Here is a 22,425-nt window from a genome sequence, read left to right as displayed (position 1 = left end):
ATCATTCGACTATAGAGTAGCTGCAGCTGTTTGTCAAAAAAATTATGGCACAAAATACATAGAATATGTTTACGATAAACTATCCCTGTCATGTGGTAAAAAAACTAAATTCTTCAGAGAACGTAAAGATGAAGCAAGAATTAAGAAATATAAAATTTCTCAAACGTATGGCTTTAAAAGTCGCCGATATTTTAGAAAACAAAAACGAGCTGGTAAAATTGCAAGCAAGGAACGTAAAGAAGGAACTTCATATCAAACAGAGTGTGATCTTGATGGACTCTCCGAATTAATCAAAAACTTCACGGATGTTAATGAAAATAGTGATCTAATGGAATGTGAACTTGTAATTTTTGACTTAGAAACCACTGGAATTTCAAACTCTGATGAAATATGTCAAATATCTGCATCATATAAAACTAAAACATTTAATGTATACATGCTTCCTACAAAAATGAATTATCATGCATCAAAAGTAACAGGACTTCATATAAAACAAAACAAGTTATATCTACATAATACTTGCCTTGAAAGTTTGTCTATTAAAGATGGTTTAAAAGTTTTATAGCTTTTTTAAAAAAACAAAAAAAAATTAATATTAGTGGCTCACAATGCATTTAGATTTGATGCTTTAATGATATTGCGCCATTTGAAATATTATGATCTACTGAGTGAATTTTTATCTATTGTAAAAGGTTTTTCAGACACTCTACCTATACTAAAAAAACATTTACCAGAAATTAAAAAAGAAAAAAACGGATTGAAGCTAACAAATTTGGCCTTGAAATTTCTTGGTGACAACTCGACTGAAGGTGCTCACAATGGTGAAACGGACGTCCGACTTTTGAAAGAAGTTTTGCAAGCTGTCGGGGTAAAAGATGAGTTGGTAAAACAAATGGCTAAAACGACAATAAGCATTCTGGAGAAAAAGCAAACAGATCCTATCTTAGAAAAAATAAATTAAGTTTAATGAAATTAAAACCTGAGGTATCAGCTATTTTCATAACTAAAATGGCTAATTCCGGTATTTCATTAGAAATATTAGAAAAAGCCTTCGTTACAAGTGGTGAAGCCGGGGTAAAATCATTATTGTCAGAAAATGTTGGTAAAAAACCACGGGTTACTAACACACCAAAACATTTAAATAATATTGTAAAAAAATTAATACTAGTTTTGCAAAAAAAAGAATAATAATGTTATTGTTAATTGTTATAAAATTGTACTTAATTATTACTATTAATTTTGCAATAAATACAACCTTTATGTACTTTCAATGAGAATCCTTATTACAATCAAACTTTAATTTTAAAAATAATTAAATTTACACTATTCATAAAAAAATCGTTTTTAATTTACTCATTTGTATCCTAACTTTATGAGAATAATTAAAAAAATTATAATAAACAATGTGTGAGTATATCCTATCATATGATAAATAAATAAATAGACAGATGGTATTCTAATATTTGCTATTTTTTAATTATTATTATATTTTTCAATTCGGTAATATGAAAATTTGCTAACAATAAATTAACTAATAAGTATAAATGAAAAATATAAGTGCGTTAAAGTTTAGTTTGAATTCATTGAATGGTCTGAAGCTCGCGCGCTACGCAACGTTGCCAAATGTTTTGACCCCATTTTATTGTAGGTTACTTGAGAATTTTTGTGATTTTTAAATATTAATTTCTCAATAAATATCCCGGTAACTGATATATTTTATTGCAAAAAAAGAAACCTGAATATTCCGAAAATCTAATTTTTAGTTTTTTTTTACTTCATCTAATTCATGACTGATAGTATAATTCGAGAAATACTGCGGACGTCTGACTTTCTCGTAAGACTCTGAACAAATACTAACATTTAAAAATTTTATTTTTTCAAAAATTTGTCCGGTAAAGTATAATTTAAACTTCACTATTAGATAAATATCGACCTTAACTATTAGAAAAAAATTAAATTTACTTATAATCTAATATTTTTTATTTTACATTGGCGGCGAAAGGACCTCCTTAAGTCATCACTTTCATGGCTATAGAGGTCTACCCGTAAGGGGACTGTCGGTAACTATTGTTACCCGTCGGGTAATACGCGGGACAAAGCTCGAGGTATGGTTCCTAGTTTCGCTCGCAGATGGCCCTTGCTTCGCGCCAATTTTATTCAGCATGCAATCTCAAAACTTGGTCTATTAAATTGACACAGTACACAACATTCCTCACAACGGATTAACATAATCTTTGGCACCGAATACCTGGCTGACGTTACAAAACGGAATTGCGTCTCGAAAGTGCACAATTACCCAAATTTCTCAATAACTAAATAAAATCCATAATTAATTGTAATTCGAACTCGAATTAACACGGCCTCGGTGAAGTCAACCAGGTGTATCAATAACTGCGACCGCACTTACCCCAGTTCAATAGACTTCTCGGTGAAGGTGTGACTCCAGGCAGAAGGTGACGGCGGCTGAAGGTACTCGGCGATGGCGTCTCGGAAATTCCGTGGTTGGAAAAGGACCAAAACGTAAGTCGAAGTCTCGACTCTTGTCGGTTGACAGTACACTACCCTTGTGGAAATAATTCTCTGAAAAAACTCTTGAAAAGTCTTTATAACTCTGAATAAGACTTTTCGAAAGTCTTCACATCCCTAACTAAGTAAAGGAAAGACTTAATAAGTCTTCAAAACTCTGCGATACTCTTCAAAAATCAAATTTTCCCTGCAATTTCGGAATTTCTCAAAGAGTTATTAAGACTTGATAAGACTTGTTCAGTTTGACAGGAAAAGAAGAAAATATTTCTTTTCAAAAAAATTACTTATCAGAATTAAATAAAACTATAAAAAAGAATTAATGCATGTTTTAAAAAAATTTTTTTTAAATAATATTTTCATCACGAAAATACTTTGATGGGCATCGAATCACTCATAGTTGAGCAAGTCAAAACATCAACAGCAAATGAAGTGCACTTGCTGTTGGAAACAGATATTACTCAAAGAGTAAATCCAATCGGTATTTAATTTGGACTATCAAATATTAAAGTCAACTTTCTAGATAGGAGAGAATTTTCTATCCACACGCCATCTGCTGGAATTAATTGATACCTATAACATATTTTAGTTTACGAATTTACAGTTAGAATCTTTGAGTGTTCTTAGTACCGCTAAAAAGTTGACATGGAAGTGTAATATTGGAAAAAAACGATTAGGTGCTCCTAATTGCTCACTAATTGCTCAATCAAAATCCGCAATTGCTCACTTAATTAATTAATTATTTAATTAGTTATTAACAATTAAAAATACAAAAGTTATTTGTGCTATTTTTTCAATGAAGCAATTAACTTTTCTTAAATTTTTTAATTCTAATAAATTGCTCACAGGTTGCTCCTTCGATTTCAGACTTTTTTTTTATGGGATACCTTTTGTTAATTCAAAATTAATTAAAAATAAATATCATTGCTCATACAGTCATTGCTGGATGACGTCACACAAGACTTCAGAATTATTTCTGCGCATGCGCATAACATTATAGGCGCGCAGATTTTTTAAATTTAAATTTGACAATTTCTCCTAAATTCATCCTACAAACAACAATGATATTATTAATAATAAGGATCGCGATGAAATCGGTTGAACCGTTTAAAAGTAATTAGAAGTTTACACACACACACACACACACACACACACACACACACACACACACACACATAGTGACACCCTCGCGGGAATAGTCAGAAGTGCTTCCTAGGACTTCAAAACGTCGAGATCTGATGAAAATTCGATTTTTTCAAAATGGGGTAAATCCAATAACTTCCCGACTTTTGAAAATTTTCAATTTTCTTAGCGGGAAGTTTAAAACTTATGGCTATTTGAAAATGATAAAGCCATTTTTTTAAATTCATAACTTTTTTTGGGTGAGACAAAAAAATTTGAAAAAATTCTCAAAAATGTTTTTCAAAGGGTAGAAAAGAATGATATATATATATATATATATATATATATATATATATATATATATATATATATATATATAACCTATTTAATAAACTATTTATATAAGTTTATCAATTATATGTTTTATTTAAAAATTGAGGGCTTATTAATTTTTTTATTTCCTTTTTTTAGTATTTATTTCAGTAAAAATAACAGTCACTAATTTTATTTTGATTGAGGTGAAGAGTTAAATATATCAATTTAACAAAAATCGAAGATGATACTTTCCTAGAAAAGTAAATAGGGAAGAAAAAACAAAAATTAAATTTCTTTTAAATTCAAAATTTATTGTAAAAAACGTTGTCTTATTTGCTATAAAATATGTATACACTATAGTGTCAAAAATTTTTTAAATTTAAGTATGGAAAAATTTTTATAAAATCATACAATTTTATTAATATTTATGATTAAAAGACAATCATATTTTGAATGAGGCACAATTTGATGTATACATACAAATTGCAACTATTTTAAAGCATTTATAAATATTTAAATATGTGATTTAGTCATTAAGAAACAGGTTACATTTAATATTTCAATTTTTTATTGGTATCTAGGTTCGAATTTAATAAAGAAAAAGGTTCACCAATCTGCTGAAGAATGCCAAGGTAATGAATGATAAAAATCATGTACAGATTGATCGAAGCACCTTTAATAAATACAGTAAAGGTACATCAATTATTTATAATTTAGAAAGAGAGTAAATAATTACAAAAATATTATTTACTTCCAAAGAATTTTTTTTATATTTCAATTATTTAATTGTTTTGTAGTTCTCGTCTAAATTCTAAAAATTTCAATTTAAGATAATTAATTAAACATTTTTTCATTATCATACAAACTATTTACATTAATTTCAAAAAGATTTTTATTGTATGCAATATCAACGTAAATTAATTATTTAATATCCAACACTCGGTGTTATATATTTGCTCACTTAAAGAACCGTATATACAAAGTTTATTAATAACGCAAGTATTCTTTATACGAAAAGTTCTAATTGTTACTATTTTTTTTTAAGTAATCAAGAACGACAATATAGTAGTTAGTTGATTCAATTTAAATTTAAACTAAAGAAATATTAATTAGCAATTAATCCATTGTTTGGCCATAATAACTTGTACAGCGTTGGTTTTAGTTCCTTATAATAAAATAATTTCAAATAAAAATAAGAGCCCATCTCATAAAAAAATTAAGCACTTCTACATCTTTTACGTATCTTATATTTCAATAAGTGTACCGTAATGAATATATTTATTATGATTCGTGATAATGATTCGTATATATAATCATAACCTTACTTTTCTATAAAATTTCCAATAATTCATTTTATGATTTCTGGTTTTTAATTTGTTTTTCTCATACTTGTTAAGAAAATTTATTATTCTTTATTTAATCTAATCAATGTAAAAAATTTAATGAAGTTACGTGTTAATAATATTAGTAATTCATTTCTATATATAAACAGCAATTTATTTATATATATATATATATAGATTATATATATTACTTTTCATAACATAAACTTTATTATAACCATACTTCAAGATTTCAATTATAATTATTACCCATAAAATAATCTTTTAAAGAGTTTAATATAGTTTAATAAAGTTTATTAATATTTACTTTGATTCATATAGAAAAAAAATTATATAAGCGTGACCACGTGGATTTTATAATCTATACACAAATGTTTTTAATTATTAAAATTATATGAATAGTTCATAATTTCAATGAAATCTACCCATTAATTAAATTATAATAATTAAAAATAAAATTTACAAAAAATATAATAAATAAATTCATGTTGTTAAGAAAATCATTAAGTAATATTTTAATTTTTTTAATACATATATATAGGTTAAAATACTCATTTTTTTTTACAATTTGACATATTCTATGAATAAAAAATTATATTATCAGAGACCGTCAATGGAAAAAGAAGTTTAAATAGGTTTAAAATCAATTATGATGTTTCAACTTAAATTTTACTGGCAATTTGTTATAATTATTAATTATTTTTGCCATTTAAAAAAGTTCTTAATAAAAATATTAATAGTCGTTGACAGCGGGTAAATCAACTAATTCTTGGTTTTGCATTATTGTTACTTTATTCATCTCATCTCATTACCTTATTGATATCTTTATAGAATTTAATTGCAGCATATATCCAGACGTTTTTGTTATAGGTAATTATCAAAAAAGGAAAGCAAACGTAGTACATCATCAATTGTTTCACCTCTATCGACTCATATCTATAAAAAGATGCAACAACTGCTACCGCATTTGTTGCACTGGTGACCAAAGTAAGTTCAAGTGTAACAGATTTGATATTTTACAAAATATCCCAGCGTTTTTTGAAAAAATGCGTACCACAAATTATCAAATTTTTTTCAACGGAATTATATAATACTTGAATTTTTTTTCTCATTCAGAAAAACAGTTCTAAATAGAATGATGTTCTTGATCCCTACGAATAAAACAATGAAATCTTGTATGTTTATTAAAAACTAACGTATAAAAACATTTATCAGGGACATCATTTTAAAATAACTATTAATTCATAACTTTTTAATGATAGTTAATAATCACAATATTGTCAGCGATACTAAAAAAATAATTATTATAAAAATTCAAAAGTGAGTCATTCTTGGGTTGCCAGAATATCTACTTAACTAGCTATATTGATGATTTCGTATCTTTGATCAGCATTTAATAATAAGTAAATAAAGGAGTATACTACTACTAATGTCAATTAAAGATTTACTTGTAAAATTGTAAACTTCTAATAATCGAGCAGCTTTAAAATTTATCACCTGTCTTAAAATTTAATAACTAATACTTGAAGATTTAAAATGAAATAATGAGAAATGAATGAATAATAAAAATGAAATTATAGTTACCTGAAATTTTTTACATACCACATTATGTAATTTTAACCTGGCTGTTATATAATTTGATTTGTAAAGATTTTCTGAAAGAATAAATGCAATAAATGATTTAAATGATTTAAAATCGGATTTTTAAAATTATATTATTTTTAATCTTTTTAATTTTACTTTTACAAAAATATTTTTAATTAGATCATATTTTATCCATAATTATTTATACCAAAACATAAAGTAATAAAGAAACTCGTACATTGGGTAATTTAGCTTTTAATATTGTTGGTGAATTTCTTAAATCATTTAATTCAGTCCATTTGTTTTGGATTGTTCGGGTATAGGTGACAAAATGTCCAATTTTAATCAGTGAATCAGCCGGTTGGAATTCAATCACACCAGTTAACATATATTTTTATTTTTAAATTGAGATTTATTGGAATTTCTTTTAAATTACTGTTTACCAGAGCTTGTTCACCTTTTTAGAAGTAAGTATTTTTCATAAAAGTGATCTATCCCCAAACATACATACGAATCTATATCTATTGTTCGACCAATCATAGTTTTATTACATTTTTACAATAAAAAGTTTTTTTCAATATCATTTAAAATACTTGCTTCTAAATAATCAAATCCTTTTTTCCATATTAATCCAGCGTTAACATAGAAAACTGACATTTTTTTTGTCGCAAAAGATTTGCATTGAATACAGTGAGTATATTCCGTGAGTGATTCATAATGAATCAATAATTGTTCTATTAACTTACACACATCATCTGTACAGGTAATAGTAAAGTCTTTCTCGGGGTAAATTTTACGTAGAAGTTTAAATCTTTTCTTGTAAAATTCTGCATTTGCACCAGATTTAGCATAAAATTGCAAGATTTCTAAAAATTCTGACATGCTTTTTTGATTATCTATAAAGTTTTGAAAACTTTTAAAATTTAAATACGCAAAAGATAAAAGTTCAGTAATGGTATCAAACGGACAAGTATTTTGGAGTGATATTTTTAAATTATCAATTTTTTGAGAACCCATTCCCGAACCATTTTTAATCATTTTTTTTTATTTTTTTTTAAATTTCTATTAGCATTCTCATGGAATGCTTTTACTTCGGGAAATGGATTAACGTATTTACCCCGTTTAGTTGGTTGAGATGAAGTGCTGTGGAATAAACGTTCTCGCGCTTAACTGATATTTTATTCTCATTAATTTTAAATTTAATCGGTGACTCATTTAATATTATGGAAAAATTATTTTCCTGATTTTTTTAAACGATAAATGTAAAGTTGTTGATGAATCGCAAGTAGTATTTGGGGTAGAGTGAAACTTAGGTTTAATAAATTCTAAATTATTACTTAATAAATTATTATTTTCTTTGCTTGCATTTGAATCTCTAAAATCGATAGAAAATTTAGTAGATGTGTCCCCAGAAGTTACAAGAGGAGTCAACTGTCGCTTGAGTACTGAAGAAGTTGATTTCATCTCAGAATCAGATGGTAAACTTGGAGTGTCTTCCTCAGACGATTCACACTGATTCATTTCACTTTTATTTGCACTAATTTTACATTTATCAATTACTACATTAACGTCATTCATAGAAATACTATCATCAGAAAATTCATTTTGATTATCAGCTAAAGTTATATCTTCAGTTTCTTCATTCTTGTTTTTATTTCTCCAGTTTTCCTCAAAATTCAGAACACATTCTTTACGTTCAATATTTTTTTTAGAATTTTTTAAGGTCTTTTTAACCATCTGATGTTTATCGTAAGCAGCTCTTGCTTCTATTACTCTTGGTGAAATTGTTTGCAAATGCTGGATTAAAAACATATCCGCACGAGTTGGTTGCCGATCCTCCAAAACATTTTCTTTAACATATTTAAAATAATTTTCAGATCGCGCTGAAGTAGCAACATAATTTTCGGAATTATAATGCTTCCTCATAACATTAGTCCACGCTGGAAATTGTTTAAATAATTTTATTAACTTTTTTTGTATTGCATTTAAAAAATAAGGATTGACATCATTAAATTTAATAGATTGATCAGAATTGATAGAATTTGGAGTTTCTTTAACGATCCTATCAATAAAATCAGATAAATAGGAATCATCTGATGAATTTGATTCACAAGAATCATCAACTTCTAATTCTTCATCATGACATGTTAAATGTGAGTCACAGTTGTTTTTTTTGTCACAACTACTACTAATTTTTATTTTTTTATAGTCCACTGTTTTATCGAATTCAAATGTTTCCATTCTCGTAAGGATCCAGTTAATATCATCTTTACATCCGTATTCATTCTGACTGATATTTAACAAAACTTTCATCATTTTTACAACATCCTTCAAATCTTCTATGGTACTCATCAAACCGATAGCTCTTAAGTAAAAATCCTTGACTACAAATTTCACCGATAAAAAACATTTCTGTGTTGCTACACTATGTATTAAATGTGCGATGTCGATCCGCACATATGGACGTGTTAAAACTTTGGTTTTTCCCAATAGGAATTGATAACAGTGAGACAGGTATTGCTTATAAGACATTTGGCAAAAAGCTAAGCATAAACCATTTTGTAATGCCAGTGACATATCCGTTACTACTTCCAAAGGTACTTTAACATTTGAAGAAATCCATTCGTGAAGCCAGAACGTCACTATTTTTGTGTCATGTCTTTCAGACAACATCTGGCAAACTGGAACAATTAATGAGCCGATATAAATCACGATTTGGTACAAAAATATCGGGCCACTGTCGTAGTTTTGAAGGAAAGAAATTTTTCGCACCACACTCCCAGTAGCATCTATGGACACTATGGATTCCAATGTCACAAGATCATTGTAAATATCACTTTGCTGATGAGTCCAATATATAAGAAAAAATTTATCAAATCCAACTTGTTTAATGACTCCCTGAAGCTCTACATTATTGTGTATTAAAGATTTTAGTGATTCCCATAAGTTTCCCTGGATATTTAAACGAATTTTTTTACCTTCATGACGTATTTGAGTGATAACCGGTGTATTTGGAATTATAGGAGCTGCCTGTTCTCCATATTCTTGGTACTTTGTAATAAGTCTTCTCTTGAACAAATCGCCTTTCTGCAATTGTAAAGCTTCTGCATATTCGCGTCTTTTTATCACCAGTAATAGCTCTTTTTTTTGAATGAGGAGCGTCAATAGTATTTTGTGTATGTATGAGCATCCTTATATTTTCATCTTCACTAAAAGTAAAAATACATTCACCAAGAAGTGCAGCTTTGCATGACTTTTCAGTACATGAACCTGAAATTTTCACAATAAATTTATCAATATTATTTTCACTATTAAGATACTGAACACATTGCTGTGGAAATTTAAACGCACAAGGTAATTTTTGAGAAATATAAATTAATTCAGAGATAATATCAGTCCAGCCACTTTGTAAAATATAATATTTTTTATTATTACAATCTAATTTCTCTACTGGTTTAATTTTTAACCACTCTTCTTTCGTAAAATTAATATAAAAACCTATGAATTTTGATTTGCTTTCAGGAATGTCAATTGCATCTCCAGCTTCTAAGGAGATAGTACATTTATTATCACTAGTCTGAGAAAATTTAAACCTCGCTCTTGTACATAGCGATCATAAATTTGATGTCGATTTTGTTGAAAATCAAAAAATAATGCTACAGGTGATTTTAAATATTTTCCAGAGGGTAATTTCCAAGTTTTACATACTTCTGACCAAATTGGATCACCTCTGGATTTAATTTTTCCATTATCAGTACAAATATCGAATTTTACAACGTGATTTATCACTTCCACAAATGGGACTGCCGCCCAAGTTGTCATATTGTTATTTACTTTAATATATTTAAATAAATAAACAAATTATAAAATTATTAATTGAATATAAAACTTTTTGTTACGGGCATGTGAAATAATAATAAAATTAGTTTAGTCATTTTGATTGTCATTTGTTTTTCTCAATGAATCGGTATAGCGGGAAACTTAAGAAATTCAAAAGATATTATTTAAATGTAATATAACAATACTTATTTTTAGAAACAAATGTGTCTGTTTAGTGAACTTATTGTTTAAAATTATATCAAGATATAATGGGGGAGCGGGAAATAATAAAAAATTAAGCTATAAATTTTATACTAAAATCAATCGACATTGCTGAAAGTGAATAAAAATTTGTAGGTTTCAACATATCATTGTTATAAAGGCACATTAATTAAAAATTAAACCAATTAATAAATAAAAATAATAAAAATAATAATAATAATAATAGTAATAATATTATTATAATACACAAATAAAAAAATAACTTGATTTAATGAAATTATTTCTAAAAACTGACTCTCTTAAATTGAATAAAAATTTTGTGTGATGAAGAAAAATTTCCTTGGTTTAAGATTTTCTTTCCTGATTCAAATTAATTTTTTTATCAGTGTAAAAATAAATACTTAAGGAAAATTTTTTATTTTTATGGTTTATAAATAAATTAGATCATTATTCTCAAAACAAACTTTATTAAGTTGTTGAATAAAAATAAATCAAAATGAGTAAAAAGTAAAAAGATTAATAAAATACCTGATGTCCAATTTTTTTAGTTTTGAGTAACTCAATAGCGAGTATGTATTTGGAGTACTAATAATACACGAACGGTATTAATTGGATCAGTAGTTTAGTCGTGATTTTATTATTATTTCTTCAATCTTTAACCTTGATTTTTCTAATCATCAATCAAGTGATGATCACTGCTGAGCGAACAACCTGGTGAGATGTTTTTTTTTTCTGAAAATATTAGCATATCATAAATAGATATTATACATATAATACAATAATATATACACATTTATTAGGACATTTCACAACTATTTATTCACAATTTAGCTTAGAAAAAGAAATTAATCCTGCTGTAAATCGATGAAAGAAAAACTATACTTTCACAGAATAAATAATAAATTAAAAAAAAAACTCCAAAAATATTGATATTGATCTGATTTCAAAATTCTGTCAGTAATTAAAAAAAAAAAAAATTAATCAATCTCAGTTTGAAAACGATTTATGCAAAGATCCCTTGTCATACCACCAAACTAGCCGTAATATATGACAGTATTATCGTCTTTGTGAATTTTTTAGTAGCTGCCGACAGATTCTTTATTAATCTACAAAGAAGGTAATAAAGTAATAACTTAGTTAAATTGATTATTAATTGTAAAATTAGAAAACTTTAAAAATAAAAAATTAAATAACTTTTTGATTAAATAATTAAACTTACCGATTACTTCGCAGGAGTTCTCCCAAATTATCAGACATCCTTGAGATAGTTCTATTCTTTAATCTATGAAATCTCAACAAATAATACACATAAAGTCATTTTGTGTAGGTAAATATATCACTTTTACAGCCCTCAGCGTTATTTTGTGTCTTTTTCTAATTTCAATTGAAACTGTTCCGAGAAAATAGAAGGTATCTCATTTTAATATAGAAAATAATAACCCTACAGCATATCACTTTAGTTTTCCCTGTAAATAAATGATCAAAATTCATTACAAAATTAAAATTATTTAATGGGTTCAATAAACACATAAAATAATAAGAACAATTTACCATGATAGGACGTTAATTCTCGATGAACTGGCATTATGTAGACTGCACAATTTAATTTTTATCACCTACAATTATTTTTACAATAATTTATAGTTTGAAAATTAAAATATCCTATATTTGTTTAGGTGTCAAAATATGGAGCCTATACACATACACCTGGAGTGTATAGGCTCCATATACGGAGAGTAGTCTTTTACTCTCCATAAAGTAGTCTTCTACTCTCCATAGCTCCATAGTTGTAAATTGAAGCAGACTCCATGAATGGTCAATTTGTATACATCAGTAAATCTTGAATACAATTAACTTGTACTGAAATCCCTGCTTAATTATCATTCATATTTTATCATAATTTTAACATGCTGATTTTTTTTTTCAACATTATAATGAATTAATTTATCATAATAATTTGAAAAATTTTCAAATGTCTAGTCATTTCATGCATGATAAAGGTTAAAAATAGAAAATTACGATCTTATTCACATGACACTATTTTAACCAGTTAATTAGCTGGTTATTTACCCAAATGTGAAGAACAACAATATGGCAGGTAGTGGAACTATTGTGATGTAGCAGTACATGCCGCCATCTACATAGGATATAAATTAGCGATTTATTTAAATTCAAATCAAACAAATAATTGATTAATAATATAATTATAAGAATAATTATTTTAAGAGAAATAATAAGAATATCGTAACAAAGAAAATAAAACATGTAATACTTAAATATAGAATGGTCACTCGAGAGGAAAATAAAATATAATATCCCGAGAAAAGCTATAAAAGGAGAAACAAAAATCTTAAATAACAAATACATCTCTATTTCTTAGAGACTCTAGCAAAATACTACAATTTATGACTTTGAATGAAGGACTCTATTATCCTAGGCTAAACTAAATATTCCCTTTTTATGGCTTTTCTTCTAACCAAGCAACGACTACGATGCCATGTGTTAAACACATGGTTAGTTTCACTTTTCTGAGAGAAAACTAAACGAAGGTGTCACTTTTATTTTGAGTCCCACTCTTGAAGAAAAACGACCAATTAGAAATAATTCTTATAATAAATCCAACCCCTAAAGCTAAAATCTCTCCTCTAAAATAAATAATTAATTCGATGTAAAACTTAGAAAAATTAAGTCATAGCAGTAAGCAAGTAACTCCTGTACATGAAATATCTTACAATATACAGTGAAAGCTGTTTAAAGTTACGGTAGTTCTGTCTCAATTTCTCATAAAACACTAATAGGAGCGAGAAAGACAACCTGGGTAATTTTTAAGAGCTTTTACTGTATTCCTTATAACTTGCATACAAAATCTCATCATTTATAATATCAAATACCAAATCCTCATCCTAACTAGTATAAGTTAATAATAATATTAATTATTATTCATGACAGTCCATAACAGGAATACTTTCGTATTCTTTAGCGAATTTTAAAGAGCCCGCCAATCTGAGCCGAATCAAACGAATCAAACTATAATATTGAGACATCTACAGCAATAAAAACTTACTAAACATCGAATCAGATCATAACTTTATTCGAAATCAATGCAAGGGATGCGTTCCGTTAAGCACTCTCATAACTCTCATATACTGTTGTAACCAGTTAATTAGCTGGTTATTTACCCGAATAAGAAGAACAATATGGTGGGTGCTTGAACTCAAATGCAAGGAGTGCGTTCCACTAAGCACTCACAACATATACTTGTGCAAATTCAGCACTCCATGTGAAAATTTTTCAAAATGATGATGTTCTTCGGGCAAGTTTTTCAATCCGCGATAATTAGATAATTATTCATATTAGTTGATTTAATATTAATTATAAATATTTTATAATACTTGTAGCGTCTTTATTTTTTACTATGTACCTTTACTTCTGATAGATAAAAACCAGAGAACTAACTCATAGCATATTGCGGTATCACTGGACAAAAAATTACCCTAATAAATTTTTGATAACCTTCAAATTAATTTTGAGCCCATGTGTATATAGTACTGATTGAGATAAATAACATTGAATTAATAAAAAATATAAATATGTTATCTAAATATGTATAATTAGAGAGTGTCCGAATAGCCACACTCTAATAAGAAATAATACGGTGATATAAATAAAAACAGGCTCATACAATGTATTCCGCAAAAACTAATCACAGGAAAAATACATATAATTGAGTTTTTTCTATGTTTTCTCCTGGTTATAGTGGGGTAGTAACTACTGAAATTCAATCATTAATATAATAAATTTACAAAATAAAAAATTAACAACTACGTTAATATAAATTATTTTTCATCGGTGCAAGAATTGGCTAAAACTGGTCGGAATTAACGGTTTCGTTAGCTTACTTGTGTATCAGTGGTTTATATCATGGATAATATTTTTATTACGAAAAGCAAAAGAGCCTCTGTTCTCCATCATAACACAAACAAGTTTGCGAGCATACTCTAAATGATTGATTAATCAATTCTAAATTAACTAACTTAGATAGAATCAAAATTATATTTTAATTTTTAATTTTCTAGCAGTATTTCCAGATAACAATGAAAGCCATATTTTTAAACAGTTTATTCAGATTGGAGATTAACTCAAATATGGAAAGCTCATCACATGAATGCTACGTGTCTCAATTAGACTTTAAAAATTAATAAAATAGTCATGTGGAGCTAATAAAGATGGTTATGTTTAAAATCAAGAGAAATAGAAATGTTTTGATCGAATGACCTCCATTCTATGATTTTCATCTATGTTAGTAAAACTAACAGGTGTAAAAACTATTGATGATTTTTTTTTCTAGATAAATAGTAGAAAAATAAAAAAATTTTTTTTTTCATTTTAAATGTAAAAGGTAAGAAAAAACTATAATTAAAATTTGTCTGATGTTTAGAAACTTTTTTACGAATTTTTCAACTTATACTAAAATATGTTTTACGAATTAAATCAATTAATTGTATTGAAAACGAAGTAATCGAAACAATACTTGATTTTATCTTATTTATTTCTGTTCGTTTTTCCTTTTAAAGTTGCACAAATTGAAATATTTAAAAAAAATATTTCAAGATGTTACTAAATTTAAAAGTAGATATGTGTACTTTTTCATGACATTAACCAAAATTGTGATTTTTTCAAGAAGCAAGCTTTAGTTTTTGAAAATTAATTCATTTGTTTGAAATAGTCATTACATTTTTCTTTGGCAATTTTTAGAGTAATTGATTTAATCTATAAATTATAAAATTTATGTTTGTTAGCTTTGGTTGTTTTAATGATAAATATTATTTAACGGATTATTAGAAATTATTTTTTGTCATTTTCTATCTTTTTTTAATTCATAAAAATTAATCCAATAAAAATTCTAAGAGTTAAAAACGAAAATTAATCTGTTAAAGTGAAATGGAAATTATCAACACTAATATTTATATTCATTACATTAATTATAAATTCTTCTTACTATTTTTTTAAATGGCTTTAGTTTTGTTTTATGTCAAATTTGATGTTAGCATATGAAAAAAAAAATACATTATATAAACGTTCAAAATTTAATTTCCCCTATTCTCTCAAGTTCTGGATGATTAACAAGGATGAATTATAATTATTTTTAATAATTTCTAAAAATAAATATACTATTAGTTCAGGATTCAGAATGATAGCTGTTCATTAGTGGCTTTCGACGCATACAAAGCAACTAATTCGATCAACTGTGTCTGCGATTGATCAGCATCCACATCGATGCAACGGTTCTAACATGTCATAACCCTCAAAATTTGACACCTTCACTTTTTTTTGAAAAATAGTATCACTACAATATTATTGTTTTATTATCTTATAAAAAATTTATACGTCAAATTGTTTCATAACTATTTTTATTCATCAAATCCCATTTAAGCCGTCTACTGTAAAATTTTCTAAATGTGGGTTACGATATGTTAGAAAGTGGGTATTGATATAATAGTTATTGTATCGAAATAAATTGATTTCAAGATATGGGTATTTGGTGCTTATATAAAAAAATATATGTTCACTCAAGTTTGGGTCCTAGGGAGCTGAATCATTATTAGAAACTTTTTTTACTCAATTTCCCAGCTCATCTAATGATAGTGGTTAGATTCATTCAGTTGCATTCATTCCAGCAGGAAATTTTTACAGTAGCAAATTTTTAAAAACATTTATCAGAAAAATTATAATTAATAGCAATTTCTCGTTAAATATTAAGAGACATAGTTGTAGCTATGCGTTATTTATTTGATTTGAACGGCCAAGCTAATTTTAAGCTTTATGAAGAAAATTACGTTGAAAACTCCATGCTGTTTTTGATAGACATTACTTATTCTTGGTGTTAGGACGTTGGGTTTTTCTAAATCTGTAAGATTGTTAACATATTCACAAGTAATTAAAATTTTTTTTATCGAGTTATTCTTGTTTTCTATTTAAAATTTTTTTTTCTTTTTCAAGTTCCATAATTAGATGCATACGACGCTTGAAAGAAATGGTTGGACAACTGACAACCCGGGTATATCCCTGATGAAAAAAAAGTATTGAGACAAAAAAAAAAATATTGAAAAGTATTGATCTTCTAGTCAATCCAATACTTCTCAATAATTTTTTCTTTGTCTCAATATTTTTTTTTTTTCATCAGGGATAAAAGAAATTATGTATAATTATTAATGATATTTGATCCATATATAATTATATATGATATATACATAATTATATACAATAATACATAATTACATACAATTATACATAATTATATAGAATTGTACATAATTATATGCCAGGGTTTTTGTGATTATATATAACTAGCAACCTTACAGTCACTATGTGACTGCCGTGGCTTGTGCACTGTAAGTAAATAAAATTTCGCTTTGTTAAATAATGACTTTTGTTAGAATTGCACTGTATTTTTTAACTATTGACATCATAGGGATCTTGTTTTTTCTCTCATTATCGGATAAATAATTACAAAATTTCATAGAAAAAATTTCATGGGATCATAATAGCAATTTTATTAATTTTATACGTATTCATAAAATTTTATAAATTTTTATGAAATTTCATATACTTTTATAAAATTGTACAAATTCGGAGATTTGTTCCCTTATGATATTTTATGAAATTATCTCAAATTTCATGAAATTATACTAAATTTCATATATTTTTATGAAATTTTATAAAGTGTTATGCAAATAATTTCATGGTTTTTAATAAAAGTTTATAAAACTTTTTAAAATTTAACAAAAATTCATAGAATTTCATACCAAAAATTCTATGGGATCTTAATAAGAACTTTGTGAAATTCGATGTTTCCATGGAACTTTACATAATTTGATAAAACTTTATGAAATTTCATGAAATGTCATGAAATTTTATAAATTTGCAATAGGACAATTTTATAAAATTTCAGGAAGTTTCATGAAATTTTTTAAAATTTCATAAAAAATTTTTTTTCCGGGAGAGCTAATCATTTCTTTTTCTGATAAATTGTGTGTAAAAAATAAATTATGTAAGGAAAATAAACTTAATTTATCCTTGAAGTTCATACGCATTCTTTATTAATAAAATTTTTGATTTTATAAATTATTTAAATGTGTTACGATTTAAAAATTTTTTTTAAAATTGTTATCGATGTTTCGATAAAACATGGTAGTTATTCATTATTCGATTGTAATTTAAATAAACAAAAATTGAGATCTATTGCCAATTTCCTTTTGTTGATTAATGCAAAAAAACTTTTCTACTATCAAATTTTTTTAATTTTTAGTTTTATTGTACTTCTATCAACAAAACTATTTATATACTTTATAGATAAAGATATATTTTCAACGATATTTAGATCGTAAACACAAATGAAAAATATTTTCATTGCTAACAAGCATTAGCTGAATGATTGAAGTTTATGTTCAAATAAGCTTATTTTCCTAGGTATTTTATTTGTGAGACCAAGAAAATATTTGGAAGACTGAATTTCACGACTTAAAATTCTAACATATCTTTTTAAAAATAATATAATTTGGACTTACATCACAAACCCGTTGAAATTTTTGAAGATTAATCAACGACTTTAGAGTTTGAAAAATAGAGAACGACAAAAAATTTCAATAGAGGATCCTCAATAACGTTTTAATTTTTTTTAATTGATGGAAGAATAAAATTTTTTTTTAAATAAATTTTACCCTGGAAATTTTTCAATTTTCTGTAGAGGAGATACGATACAAAATAATTACTAATAACTTATTCTCGTAAAATATTATGCTAGTATAAGTAAATTTTATCAATTTATTTCAAAACAATGTTAAAAATAACCGTAGGATGGACATTAAAACAATTAACTAATCTTTGAATGCAAAAATCATGCTACAATAGCTGCATATTAACAATAAGACTAATGTAATCGCCGATTGGTGATCGTGGGACACGGTGTGCAACGACCAAAATGTACAAAAAGAAAGATATCCGAAATGAACATGTTTTTTTTTTTAATATTAAAAATAATATAAGTACAGCTAGCTGCAATTAATAATAATAAAAAGTACATAAATAAAGTCGAATAGAATCGAATTTGTTGCAATATAAAGGTAAAATTTTAATGATATAAATATAATACAATAAAGTAATAAACAATAATAATAGTAATAATTTGATTGTAATAGTAAAAATGATATTCATAGTAATAGTAAAATTATTATTATTATTATTATTATTATTACTATTATAATTATCATGAATAATATTATTGTTGTTTGTAGGATGAATTTAAGAGAAATTGTCAAATTTAAATTTAAAAAATCTGCGCGCCTATAATGTTATGCGCATGCGCAGAAATAATTCTGCACATGCGCATAAATGGGATGCTCCTGAAGTCTTGTGTGACGTCATCCAGCAATGACTGTATGAGCAATGATATTTATTTTTAATTAATTTTGAATTAACAAAAGGTATCCCATAAAAAAAAGTCTGAAATCGAAGGAGCAACCTGTGAGCAATTTATTAGAATTAAAAAATTTAAGAAAAGTTAATTGCTTCATTGAAAAAATAGCACAAATAACTTTTGTATTTTTAATTGTTAATAACTAATTAAATAATTAATTAATTAAGTGAGCAATTGCGGATTTTGATTGAGCAATCAGTGAGCAATTAGGAGCACCTAATCGTTTTTTTCCAATATTACACTTCCATGTCAACTTTTTAGCGGTGTTCTTAGTTTCTAATAGGTGGCATATAGTGAATAGTGATTCGATCATCGAATGGCGATGGCATTCAGCAGATGGCGTGTGGATAGAAAATTCTCTCCTATCTAGAAAGTTGACTTTAATATTTGATAGTCCAAATTAAATACCGATTGGATTTACTCTTTGAGTAATATCTGTTTCCAACAGCAAGTGCACTTCATTTGCTGTTGATGTTTTGACTTGCTCAACTATGAGTGATTCGATGCCCATCAAAGTATTTTCGTGATGAAAATATTATTTAAAAAAAATTTTTTTAAAACATGCATTAATTCTTTTTTATAGTTTTATTTAATTCTGATAAGTAATTTTTTTGAAAAGAAATATTTTCTTCTTTTCCTGTCAAACTGAACAAGTCTTATCAAGTCTTAATAACTCTTTGAGAAATTCCGAAATTGCAGGGAAAATTTGATTTTTGAAGAGTATCGCAGAGTTTTGAAGACTTATTAAGTCTTTCCTTTACTTAGTTAGGGATGTGAAGACTTTCGAAAAGTCTTATTCAGAGTTATAAAGACTTTTCAAGAGTTTTTTCAGAGAATTATTTCCACAAGGGTAATCCCCGAGAGAATTTCTACCCTCGATTCGATCGACTCACAAAATACAAAATCTCGGTTAATTTATTCGTAGCGTAACTATTAATCAATTCACCAAGGAGCGGCTGAATTTGCGTAGAAAAAACTTATTAAGACAATCGGTTAATTTATTCGTAGCGTGACAATGAAAAATTAATTGGTTCCACAATCGTGTCGGTGGCCGGCTCAGAATTGCCGGCTTTTTCCGTTTTTTTTTTCAGCAACATGTGGTTTTTCGCTAGCACAGCTACCACGCTGCGCGTCCAATCAGCAGTCGTTGGATAAATTTCCATCGTCGATGGTTGGTCGATACCCAATTCAGTGTGCCAGTCGGCGTTCAGATGGAGCCCTGGTGTGCTCCCGGTGATTCAACGTCCTGTCATTGGTCAATTCTGATGCCGGGTTTCCCTTGTTGAGCGTTGATACCCCCAGATGTCTCCCTGGTCGGTGATTGTGACTGAACTGCGGGTTCGCCCGGTCGCTTTTCTCATTCGCTCTCTCTCTCGCTCACACACTCTTAATTACATAGTAAATTTAAATTATTTTGGCGCGGTTCGGCTTAATTTTGATCTACCTCGAGCTTCGCATTCTGACCGGAAACCACTTGGGGCGACACAGGCGCGTCGAATCTCAGTAGTCCATCAGCATAGCCAACTTTATAGACTAATTAATACGTAAAAAAAATAATCTCTATTATTAAATATCGATGGGGAAAATTCCCACGTCACAATATATATATATATATATAATATTCATATGACAAGAACGTAATTATTGATAAATGTTGAGAAAGTGTATAAATAAATAAATAATAGTTTAAGTTGATACAAATAAAAAACAGTTTGATTTGAATACTTTACATAATTAAAAAAAAAAAATTACTTTATAAATAAAAATAAATTATTTCCCATTAAATAAGCGATTTTTTTGTTTTATTTTATTAATCAATATTTACATATTTCAATAAATAAAAACAATAAATATTTTGAAGAAGAATTATTCTTATTTAGTATAAAAAGGTTGTGTTTGAATTAGATGTATAATTTAAATTTTCTCCACCGCCAGTTACCTAACAAAATTTGTCTTACTAACAGTTAATTTCTTACTTGTGATTTACAAAACTTAGAAGACAGATCAATTGTCGTTCTTTTGTAATTTTTCATGGGTTACAGTTTAAATTCTTTCATAAATATGATATTGAAATGTTTTAATGTGTGTATTTTATTACATTGAATTTACTATTATTTGACCTATATTGAGTGTTATGTATGAAGTATTAAATGTATATAACTTGTTAGAGAGCAAGTTACTTTTTGTATTCCTTTACAATTATTACATTGGCGACATGTCCGTTCGGATCACTCAGATGACCCCCTCCTTGCAGCAAATGAATGAAGACGGGAGAGTAGATTTAAATTTAAATAATTCAAAATGAATAGCATATGTTTTTTGTAAATTAAAGCACTTATCATTTTAGTTTAATTTAAATTTGCATCGCGCGCAAATCTATTTTTTTATCTAATAGGTTACAAAATATAAGTACCAACAATAATAATTTTGAAGAGAAAAATATTCACGTGGCGTACTAAAGTTTTGCTTTTCGATGATTGTCTTCGGGTTCCTTGGTTTGCGACTCTCCTGTTTGAAATGTTCGTGTTTTTGGAGTGGGAGAGTCCTATTAGAGGACAGTGAGGGTAGTTGCAACTCTGCAACTCTCGTTCTCATCTAGCATCCCTTCTGAAGTTTACAAAATAGGACCATGTTGAAATGACGTCACGATGACCTTTGACGTTCCCAGGTTATTTACAGCCCCGATGAATGTCTGGTTTTTATGACATATTCTTTGGTACTCAAGTAATCCCTTTTTTTTAGCGAACGCTTTGAAAAATAAGCTACTCAAACGATTGAGACAATAAAACGTAAAATGAATAAGGATCTCTGGGTTTTTCTCAGTATTGTATAGACTATTCCAAAACGTTCGGTAGTTTATTCTAAGTGACCGTTACAATGTGCAATAAAATTTTTCTTTAGTTTATTATTTATTATTATGTGTCTGGAATTTTTAACATCTCAATGAGTTTTTCTCAATATTTCTTTGGAAATTTTTTCATAATTTTCCCCAAATATTTACTATTTTTATAGATTATACAA

The 22,425-nt window shown here is 27.1% G+C and overlaps 3 long non-coding RNA genes across 3 annotated transcripts; 2 read left to right on the top strand and 1 right to left on the bottom strand.

The window, feature by feature from the left end:
* The first annotated feature begins 1,666 nt into the window (after nt 1-1,666).
* Nucleotides 1,667-6,410, top strand: LOC141528104 (uncharacterized). Its single transcript, XR_012479312.1, has 3 exons — nt 1,667-2,520; nt 4,542-4,653; nt 6,174-6,410. It is a non-coding gene; the product is annotated as an uncharacterized LOC141528104 (long non-coding RNA).
* LOC141528105 (uncharacterized) lies at nt 6,077-7,277 on the bottom strand. The gene is made up of 2 exons (XR_012479313.1): nt 7,044-7,277; nt 6,077-6,958 (listed from the first exon to the last, which is right to left on the bottom strand). It is a non-coding gene; the product is annotated as an uncharacterized LOC141528105 (long non-coding RNA).
* Nucleotides 7,278-10,129: 2,852 nt separating this feature from the next.
* On the top strand, nt 10,130-10,759 carry LOC141528074 (uncharacterized). The gene is made up of 2 exons (XR_012479302.1): nt 10,130-10,241; nt 10,410-10,759. It is a non-coding gene; the product is annotated as an uncharacterized LOC141528074 (long non-coding RNA).
* Nucleotides 10,760-22,425: the final 11,666 nt, after the last annotated feature.

This window comes from Cotesia typhae, unplaced genomic scaffold (assembly GCF_013202065.1).
Source record: "Cotesia typhae breed Kobodo isofemale line unplaced genomic scaffold, CoteBio_Ctyphae contig_42, whole genome shotgun sequence".
NCBI classification, from domain to species: domain Eukaryota; kingdom Metazoa; phylum Arthropoda; class Insecta; order Hymenoptera; family Braconidae; genus Cotesia; species Cotesia typhae.
Note: the sequence above shows the minus strand (reverse complement) of the source record. Positions and strands in the feature narration are given on the sequence as shown.